The sequence below is a fragment of the Cricetulus griseus genome, chromosome 5, assembly GCF_003668045.3.
Source record: "Cricetulus griseus strain 17A/GY chromosome 5, alternate assembly CriGri-PICRH-1.0, whole genome shotgun sequence".
Taxonomy (NCBI): Eukaryota; Metazoa; Chordata; class Mammalia; order Rodentia; family Cricetidae; genus Cricetulus; species Cricetulus griseus.
In genome coordinates this window covers 111,625,056-111,635,988 of record NC_048598.1, presented here as the reverse complement: position 1 = coordinate 111,635,988, position 10,933 = coordinate 111,625,056, and positions in this window count along the sequence as shown.

The window sequence follows — 10,933 nt, the reverse complement described above, 5'->3', positions numbered from 1 at the left end:
TATATATATATATGGCTATTCATCCATCTTTTTTATATTTCAGAAGAAGAGGATCCTTTTTCCCATCTGAGTTTATCCTATGCCACTTTTCCATTTGATTGCTGTAGACTGCCCTTTGTGTAGGTGGATGTTTCTGTCCCACCTGGTCCCACAGCTATTGAGTCCCAAATAAATACACAGAGACTTATATTAATTATAAACTGTTTGGCCAATGACACAGGTTTCTTATTGGCTACCTCTTTCTTAATTATTAACCCATTTCTATTAATCTATGTATCTCCATTTGGTCTTGGCTTATCAGTGATGCCTGGATCTCTTGCTACCTGGAGGTATCTCTCAGGTGACTCACTCTCTGCATTTCTCTTCCCAGAATTCTCTTAGTTTGGTAGCCCTGCCTATACTTCCTGCCTGGCAACATCTTGCATGTCCATTTTCTGAAGCAGCTTTATTTGTCAACCAGTAAGAGAAACATATTCACAGCATACAGGAGGACATCACCCATCATTCTTGGTTTTACATGCTTGCACTTCTTTTGATACAGACTTCATTATTTTGTTTGCAAATGCTTCTAAATCTCTACTGTATATTCCTAATGGGCTTCCTTTCTCACTATTCCCTCACCTGGAAATTTTGTCACTATTTCCTTTGTTAAATCATTGATGTTTAAAAGAAATATGATAATGCAAAAAGCCCCCAGGACTTTAAAAAAAATGAATGTCTCCCTTGAAATCCTCTTAGAAAATTTCTTGAATATACAATTGACCCCTATGGTAGCTATACTTGCATGGCTTCTAATAAATGTTGCATGTGTGTATGCTTCACTTGATGAAAAGGAATGTATCAGGAAAACTCATATGTACTTTAGCTTATATTCTCTAACACAAAGAGTGGAATATCATGCATACACTTAGCACTCAATATGTTTAAATTTATTATTTTTAACACTTCTTTTAAAAGTTTTGATTTATTTAAATATTTTAACCCACTTTATTTTTAAAGTACATTTGAGACCACAAAAAAATGACAAGAAAGTTTGAAATATTCCTATCTGCCTCCTGCCTCTACTGAGCTCACAACCACCCACTCTAAAACCTTGGGCAAATGGTTATACTTTTGTACCCATATGAATGCCATCTTATTGCCTGGAGTCTATAGATCACAGGAAGGTTCAGAGTCATGGCTTTGCACGAATAAAACTGGTTTTTGTCCTGTCATACAGAAAAGTTTCACTGCCCAACATCCTTTTGTAGTCCATCTATGCAGTCTCTTTACCTATGGTTACTGGTAGACCTTGGTTATTTTATTGTCTCCATATTTTCACATTTTGTATACTTTGTATTAAAGTCAATTTATTGCTAGAACCACGCATTATGTCTTCCTTCACCTGGTATTATGCACTGAGTTATAAATACTGTTACATGACTTGAGAATTCTTTTTCTTTTTCATAGAACTGAGTAAAACTTTACTCCTGGATGTCACAGCGATTATCTATCCAATTACACACTTGGAAAAAAACTACTTTTGTTATCTCAAAAATGTCGATAAGTCTGATATCTATATGTTTCCTTTTCATTTAATAGGATCAATATCAAGAATTTTACTTCCTAACATGGAGGCAAACATATGTTTTGTTTGATAAAACTTAGTAATTTCTAAAGTAATACTACCATTCTGAACTCTAAACAACAGTACATTAAATGTGCTATTTTTTCTATATTCTTTCTGGCCTACTGTATTGCAGGTGCTCAGTGTTATCCATTCATTAAGAGGTTCATAACTATACTTCTTTGATTTAACTTGAGTTTTTCTAATGACCCATAATAAGGGGCAGTATCTATAAATTGATATGGCTCATGTAAATTTCCCTTAACAAAAAGTTTTAAAGCTTTGGCTCATTTTTAAATTAGATTGTCTATCTTTTTTTCTTAGCTTAAAATTTTTCTTAGCTTAAAAAAGTTGTTAGTAGTTATTTTCTAATTTGTTGTGGAAAGAAACTCACAAAAGCAACTTAGGGGTAGAAGGAATTTTTGGCTCACACTTTGATGGTACCTTCCATTTTGTCAATGGTGCTTACATAGCCTCTGTTTTTCATTCACTACAAAATCTCAGTCACGGAATGATACTAGCCAAATCTAGGATCACTCTTATTTCCTTAGTTAATCCTCTCTGTAAATATCCTCTTGAATGAAATCAAACTTGTGTTTTCTAAATGCTTTGAAAGGCAATTATACTGACAATGAAGACTAGACATCACAGTTCCAGCAATTTCTTAGTTGACACAGAAACATATCATGTTCTGCCTCCAACTTCTGGTATCACATACATCTCAAAATGCATTTATTCTGGCTTTTAAATCCCCCCACTAGAATTTCATATTATCAAATGCTCAAAAGTCTAAAATGTTTTCTAAGAATCAAGGTATTTCTTAATGTCCCTATAAAAATCAAGTAATTCTAAATTATAATGACATATGATAAATACCCCTATTCCAAAAGGAAGAATTGGGCCTTAGCAAGATAGTTTGGACTAAAGCAATAGTGAAGCAAAAACAAGATAATTGCCAAATCCAGAAGCTCTGCCAACATCTGGGACTCTTAAGAGCATTACATGTGGTCCAGAATTTTTGGGTGGCTGTATCTTTCCAGTTATTTTTCCTACAGAACATGTAGCCACTGTCTTGGCAAGCACCACTTTGTGTCTAGAACTTTCTTTGTTAGATATTCTTTATGATGTCTGCATCTTGGAAACTATACTACAATTTGCTCTTCATTTGCACAGCTTCACACATGGCCTCTTCAATCTTCATTTACAGGTAATCCAACCCTGCCACATATTGTCTTGTCTTGTTCACTTTTGGATATCCATGATATGAGACTCATGATCTTCAACTCTTAAATCCTTAATACCTACAACTCAGTACTGTTTAGATGATGCTGTCAAGTTCTGCTGCAAGTTCAAGGTGGCTTCTGTATGCCTTGGTGGGAAAACCCAGCAAAACACTTTTCTAATGGCTAGTCTCAAGCAAAGAATCCTTTTAGTGGCAATCTTAATAATAAGAACCCATAGACTGATATTGGGGTTCAAGTTTCAAGCTGAAGATCAGAGAAGCAAAGCAGCCAACCACTAGCTCTTACCTCTACCTCATATTGAAATGTCAATCCTATCTCCAGGAATCCTCAGATACAATGCTCTCCCTCAAACCTCAGACTGCAAACCCAGATTGCTGCCTCTCCTCAAGGTGTCTGGAGGCAAATTCTCTCATGAGACCCTTTGCTGCTTTCTTTTATGTCTCTCAAATCCTGTAATTAAAGGTGTGTATCACCACTGCTTGAACTCTATGGCTTGTGGCTAGCTCTGCATTCTGAACCCTTGGGCAAGATTTATCAAATCATAAATAACATATCTAAAATAACATATCAATCAATCTATCTATCTATCTATCTATCTATATTTACAAGTTGGAACATTTAATGTGTGCTTTGGGATAACCCTTTTGTATGCTGTCACTATATGTTGCTCTCATTGGTTGATAATAAAAGCTGGTTTGGCCAGCAGAGTATAGCTAAACAGAAAAACCAACCTGAATACAAAGAGGAAAAGGTGTGTTTGAAGAGATGCCAGCTGTAGGAGAAGAATGATGAATCACAACGCAGAAAAAGCCATGAGACATGTGATAAAACATAGATTAATAGAAATTGGTTAATTTACAGGTAAGAGCTAGTTAGTAATAAAGATGAGCTATTTGGCTGAGCATTTTGTAATTAGTATTAAACCTCTGAGTGATTATTTACAAGCTGCAGTGTGTATCAGGACACAGAAACCTCCAATTACAAATGTCTGAGATCTTGTTATCAGGGAACCTTTTCTAAGGTCTTACAGAAGAGCCTTAGGATTCTCTAAGCTTTTTAAAAATTACAGCTTCATTCTCTGACCCCAGCTTTAATTTGTATCAACCTCCTTTCTCAAGCCAACTATATATTTTCATGTCTTTCTCTGCTCACTGAAGAGCTCAGTGAAAGCAGGCAGTAGTAAGGACACTATAGCTTATAAGTTACACTCTCTCAAAAAAGTGTAAACTTTTTATTACTTTTTAATTTGCTCCATTCATATTTTCAGGATAGGAGAAGAATGCAGCCATATTCTTGGCCAAAATGAAACATAAGTAGCTACTAACTTAGTCTTCTATAAAATTTTCTTTATTGGATGAAAATTGGGAGTTTGAGTCCACTCTCCATTATTTTTACTTTTATCTCTCTTGTAATTTTATGAACTTGCACCAGAATGTTCCAGTAAGTTCAACCTAGATCATCCTATGGCCTCTAAAATATAGTTCAAACTCCTTCATGTTTTTGCTAACCATAGAATGTCTAAAACCATTGTGAAATTTATCATATCAAGAGATGAAACAATTTGTGTTAACAATATTCTATTTTGATAGTTTTTCTTGTTGTTTTGGTGGAACTTGAGAGAAGCAACTTAGCAGGAGAAAAAGTCATTTGGTTCACATATTGGGATACACAGTACATGTCATCTCATACAACAGTCCATAGCAAATGACATGGACTGTGTATCCCATTTCTAAGGACACATCTGAAATATAGGATCTGTATTATTAGGTTATGCACTTGTATCTTTAAGAACACATAATACCACTTTTAGAAATATAAATGAATTGTTTATAAATGTAAATAAAAGTATAATTGTTTATCTTGGTAATATATATGTGGTCCTGAATTGTGAATGAGAGAACACAGACTTTATTTACTGCAACTAACTGTCACTGCTAATTCAGAGTAATTATCTGCTTCCTTATGTTTAAAATTAGATTAATTAAATCTGAGTCACATACCTACAGAACCATTAGACGTTGAGAGCAAAATTGTAAATATACCATATGAATGTAAGGTGTCATACGCATCATGTGTTTACTAAGAATCTACAAAATCAGGTCACAGAACATTCTGGAATCCACATATATTTATTGAACGGTCACTATTCTCGGTAGATACCTTTCAATAGTGAAAAATTAAATTATCTTACGAAAATTATTTTGACCCTTACAAAGGATAAACAATATTTACATGTAAATTAACTATAAATTAAAAAGTTTTAATTTTCATTAAAAGTTGAAGCATAAAGGATTATGAGAGCTCACACAAGTAAAGGGAAATAGCATCATGGTACCTACCTTACAAATGATGTTTTTAAAGGAAAGGTTGCCTGGAAACTCTTTTCTAAATATAGAATCCACAACACTTTGAGGGTCATAGATTAACTGGACTACTTTTGCTTATGTTCTGATTAAACAAAAATTTCATTTTATAAAAAAAATTAGTGTATCTATAATTCATGAGTATTAGATGTTAAAAGGTAAGACCTTTCTTGGGTCAGGGAACAATTTTAGAGCTTCTGTGGAGGAAGGCTTTCTCCATATGATGGATGAGGTGTGGAATATCTTCCATAGAAGAACCTTTAAGATTCACATCAGAGTAAAATAATGAGCATCAGCCTTTTTTCTTTTTCTTTTCTTTCTTTTTTTCCTGAGAGGTTTTGACAAAAATAGCATTGTATAGTTTAGGGTGAACTTGGTGAACATTTCCAAAGGGGGAAACCAAAGACAAAAATGAATCTGAAGACAGAGCAGAATAATACTAACCTACATATGTGAACATGTAGTGTGGAAGATTAAATTGTTTCCTTAATAAAAATATGCATCTGTTACTTCTTGGCCTTTTCTCTACTTGGAATGATGACTTGGTACATAAGTTGTCTCTGCAAATTACTGAGAGCTAGTAAAGGAAAGTCATTCATGTAAATACATAGACTCAACAGAGCACAGGAGTATTTTGACAGCAACAAGTTGCAAAGAGGAAGAAGCCATTTCTTCCCAAATGAATGACTAAGGCTGTATTGTGTAAGCAAGGATTGTTTGCATAGAGGTAGCAGCAAGGAGGGTGTTGTAGATAAGATACTCTGAAAGCTCCCTAGAGTCAAGGGAAACACTGGGACCAAATGTGCTTAAGTACTCAAAACAGGGAACCATGCAGGATAAATGTTCTCTTTGATGTTTCCACAGTTTCCAGAAAGTATAGTTCTATTGGGTGTCTTATAAAAGCTTATAGTTATTGTTTTGTAATGGCTTGTATTTATTTTTCAATTTGCAAATGAAGAAGCCAATAGTTTATAGCTAAACACATTAGAAATAATGCATATGTAAGTATTGTAATCATAGGTATGTATCACTTAGCATTACACGTATTATCCAAATACTTGAAGGAAAACAAGTCAATCTTATTATATCAAGGTATTAGAAATTATTTCAAATTATCAATGAAATTTCTTCCAATCAGAATAGCTTGTAGAACAGGAAAACAAAACATTGCTTAAAGCTATCATGTGCAGAGACTAGAAAATGATAGGACAGAATACAAATTCCAAAATGAGTGATATAATTTGAATGCTAAAATTGTTGTAAAAGCACAAAGGAAGATGTATGATGTCAAGATGTCTGAAAAAAACCTACATCTTATTGCCTTTTGGTGGCAAATATCACAAAAAGTATGTACTGTATGTTCCAGAACAGCTTGACTCTGTATTTCTGAATACATACAAAGGTTGACAGAGCTCAGTTTTTCCTATGAATATTAATGATTATTTCTCAGTTAACCACAAGCTCCTATTTTTCAGCCAACTGGTTCAGTGAAGGCTGAAGGGAACTTCTTGCAGAATAGTTCCTTCTCTTGGTAGATATGTAGATGTATTTTTAGCTATAAATTAACTTAGTAAACCTTGCCAAGTCTGAAAAGTTTTCCTCTGCTACTATGAGTGTCTACTGGTTCTAAGGCTTCTTTTCTTAAAAGTTAAGAAAAAAATTATATCGATAAAAAATGGATCAGAAATTTATAAAAAATGAATCTCTACTCAAAATATGCCCAACTACTATAAAGACACACATTTCTCCATTAAGAAAAAGTTCAGCCACACAAATCCAGTGAAACACGTTTTCTAGCTATAATGTATAATGTATAATGTATAATATACTATTGGCAATGAGCAAGGCAGGAAGGAACTTTGAGAAATAAAAGAGACCCTGGAGGCTCACGCCCAAAGAAGTTTTCAATCACACTTTAAAATTAAGTGTCTCAAATCAGGATTTAATTTACAGTTTAAGATTTAATAACATAGTCATTTCATGTTAATTGAACAGCAATGGATCATTTACCAACCTGTTTAATGAGGTGTAACAACTATTGCATATAAAACATACCGACATTATTATTACACTGCCATTAAACTTCAATAAATCTGTTTGAATAATTATTGGTTTTTAAGTGCTATAAAATTGCTAACATAACTTGGTATACCTATTTATGTTTAATAAAAGAGGAATTTTATTGTAGAAATGATTGAATTCTGGGGGACTTCATTCCTATTTTTGTTTGGTGAAGAAATTCTCTTTATAAGAGTTTAATGTTTCAGCTGCCCTGGATGAACGAAAGGGCAAAATTCATCCCTTGGTAAAGAAGACATTCTTGTCACTGGTTTCACACTATTGCCTTTCCTTAAGGGCAAAGCTCCTCTTTCAATGAATTATTATAACTGGAAGATGAGTCTCTCTCCTATTCTTTTGACGAGAGGATCTTAAATCCACACACCACTTCTGATTCTTCTCATGGGGAACATTTGAGGAACTCTGTCTAAGAATGTGACTCCAAGATGGACCAGAGAGGCATCCTTTCAGCTGGGAAGACCTTTGTTGCTATCTAGGTACAAGGGCCTGCTGACAGATACGGACATATACTGGTATACTGTGTTTGGTGTCTGTGTCACTAGCTGACCTCATCTTGGGGAACATGGGATTCTCTGAAGCTTAACTCTGAGTAAAACAGTGGTTATGATGCTAATGCTTTGAGTCACCTCAAAAGCATGCAAGAGCATGGAATGAAAGAGAAATTTCACAAACCTGTGGGAAGTGAATTTCATGTAGGATATACCCCACTATTGGTGGCCTGAGATATTAGTATTTATAACATCCTATTTTCAACAACAATTTATTTTTTTACTTTGTTTCTCTTGCTTTTTAATATTATATTTGAGATTATGATGTAACTGCAAAATTTCTTCCTTCCCTTTCATACCTTCAAACCATCTCATATAAACATTCTTACTCTGCTTCAAGTTAATGGCTTCTTTTTCCATTGCTTACTATTTCACATGTATAAGTACATGCATATATATTCCTATCTATAACCTTCATAGTATATAATGTCACCTCTATGTATGTCTTGAGGCATGACCATTGGCATTTGACCACAAATGGTGTGTTTTTCTTCAGGGAAAACCATCTCTCCCACTCCCAGCTATACCCCATTGACAAGTACGGTATCTATTATATTTGAGTACTGTAGATGGATGTAATATACATAAAATTTTATGTAAAGCAGACAAATGTGTTGCAGACCAAGATAAGTTTAGGCAAATATGAACATATACAAATAATGCAATCAGGTATCTCTGGGTCTGCAGCTGCAGAGAGTGTTCCTGCCTGCATAGAGTGGACCCACCCAGACAGGAAGGACCTCCTTGAGTCTGGAAATACCTCACTCTTCCTTCACCCTCTGCCTCCCTGACCTCTCCTGAGCCCTACTCCTCCCCAAAGTCCCCATCAGCCCAGGATCTCTCTGGGCCTGCAGCTGTAGACAGTGGTCTGCCTGCATAGAGTAGACCTGTCCAGACAGGAAGGACATCTGTGAGTCTGGAAAAAACCTCACTCTTACTTCACCCTCTGCTCCCTGATCTCAGTTGAGTCCTACTCAAATGCCCAAGGTCCACACCAACCCAGGATCTCTCTGGGCCTGCTGCAGCATAGAACAAACCTGCCTTCATAGAGTAGACCTGTCCAGACAGGAAGGACCTCTGTGAGTCTGGAAATACCTCACTCTCCCTTCCCTCTCTGCCACCCCTTACTCTCCTGAGTGAGGAAACTACCAGGAGAGTCAAGAACATCCATATCTGCAGACATTGAAGTCTTGGGACACACAGACTACTGGGTGACAAGAGGAGATAGAGAGACCCCACCTGCAGCAACTGGAAGAAGAGATGGGAAGAAGGCAGAATAAGAACACACTCAACAGAAAGACCAATATGACACCACCAGAATCTAGGGACTCCACACCAGCAAGATCTGAAAAGCACAACACAGAGGAAGAAGAAGAAGAGACACACCTAAAAATCTACTTCATCAAGATGTTTGAGACCCTTAAAGAAGAAACAAGAAAATCTCTTAAAGAAATAGAAGGAAAAACAAACAAAAAATTCAAGAAATAAGTAATTCTCTTAAAGAATCTAAAGTAAAAACAACCAAACAAGTTAAGGAAGCATTGAAAACAGTTCAAGGAATGAAAGCTGAAACAATCAATAAAGAAAACACAGAATGAGGTGATGCTGGAAATACAAAGGCTGGATAAATGATCAGGATCTAAGGATGTGAGTATAACCAATAGAATACAAGAGATGGTAGAGAGAATCTCAGTTGTTGAAGACTCACTAGAGGACATACAGTCACTGACCAAGGAAAATCTCAAGTCCAACAAATCTCTAACACAAAATATCCAGGAAATATGGGACACAGTGAAAAGGCTGAATCAAAGAAGAATAGGTATAGAAGAAGATGAAGAAATACAGGTCAAAGTTACAGAAAATATATTCAACAGAATCATAGAAGAAAACTTCCCCAATCTACAGAAGGCTATGCCTATGAAAGTACAAGAATTGTACAGAATACCAGATATACTGGAACACAAAAAGAACTCCCCTCTCCATATAATAATTAAAACACCATTATTAAGAGAAGCAAAGGAAAAAAATCAAGTAACATATAAAGGCAGACCTATCAGAGCTGATTTCTCAATAGAAACTTTGAAAGCCAGAAGGTCATGGACAGATGTCCTACAAACACTAAGGGAACATGGATGCCAACCCAGATTAATGTACCCAGAAAAGTTTTCAATCACTATAGATGGAGAAACCAAGATATTCCATGACAAACCCAGATTTAAGCAATACATACCCACAAATCCAGAAATACAGAAAGTTCCAGAGGGAAAACTCCAACCCAATGAAGAAAACTACACTCACAAAAACATAGATAATAGATAATCCAACCTTACCAAACAGGAAAAGAAACAGAAGGGTGAAATCCACACACAATGACACCACCACCACCAAATTCAAATCAAAAAAGAACCAACAAACAATGGATATTAATATCCCTCAATTTCAATGGTTTTAACCTGAGTATAAAAAGATACAGGTTAACAGAATGGATACAAAGAAAGAATTCAACCTTATGCTTTATACAAGAAACACACCTTAACTTCAGAGACAGGCAATACCTCAGAGTAAAGGGTTGGGAAAAGATTTTCCAATCAAATGGACCCAAGAAACAAGCTGGCATAGCAATCATAATATCTGACAAATTAGACTTTAAACTAAAATCAATCAAAAGAGATGAAGAAGGGCATTTCATACTCATCACAGGAAAATCCATCAAGATGAACTCTCAATCCTAAACATCTATGTCCCAAATACGAAGGCACCCATATTTGTAAATTCGGACATGCCGAAGACTGCAGATAGATCCATATTTGTCACCATGCACAAAACTTAAGTGCAAATGGATCAAAGATCTCAGCATAAATCCAGCCACACAGAATCTTCTAGAAGAGAAAACGGGAGATACCCTTGATCGAATTGGCACAGGAGATCGATTCCTGAATATTATACCAGTTGCACAGACATTGAGATCTGTAATTAATAAATGAGACCTCCTGAAAGTGAGAAGCTTCTGCAAGGCAAAGGATAAAGTCAGTAAGGCAAAATGACAGCCCACTGAATGGGAAAAGATCTTCACCAACCCCACATCTGACAGAG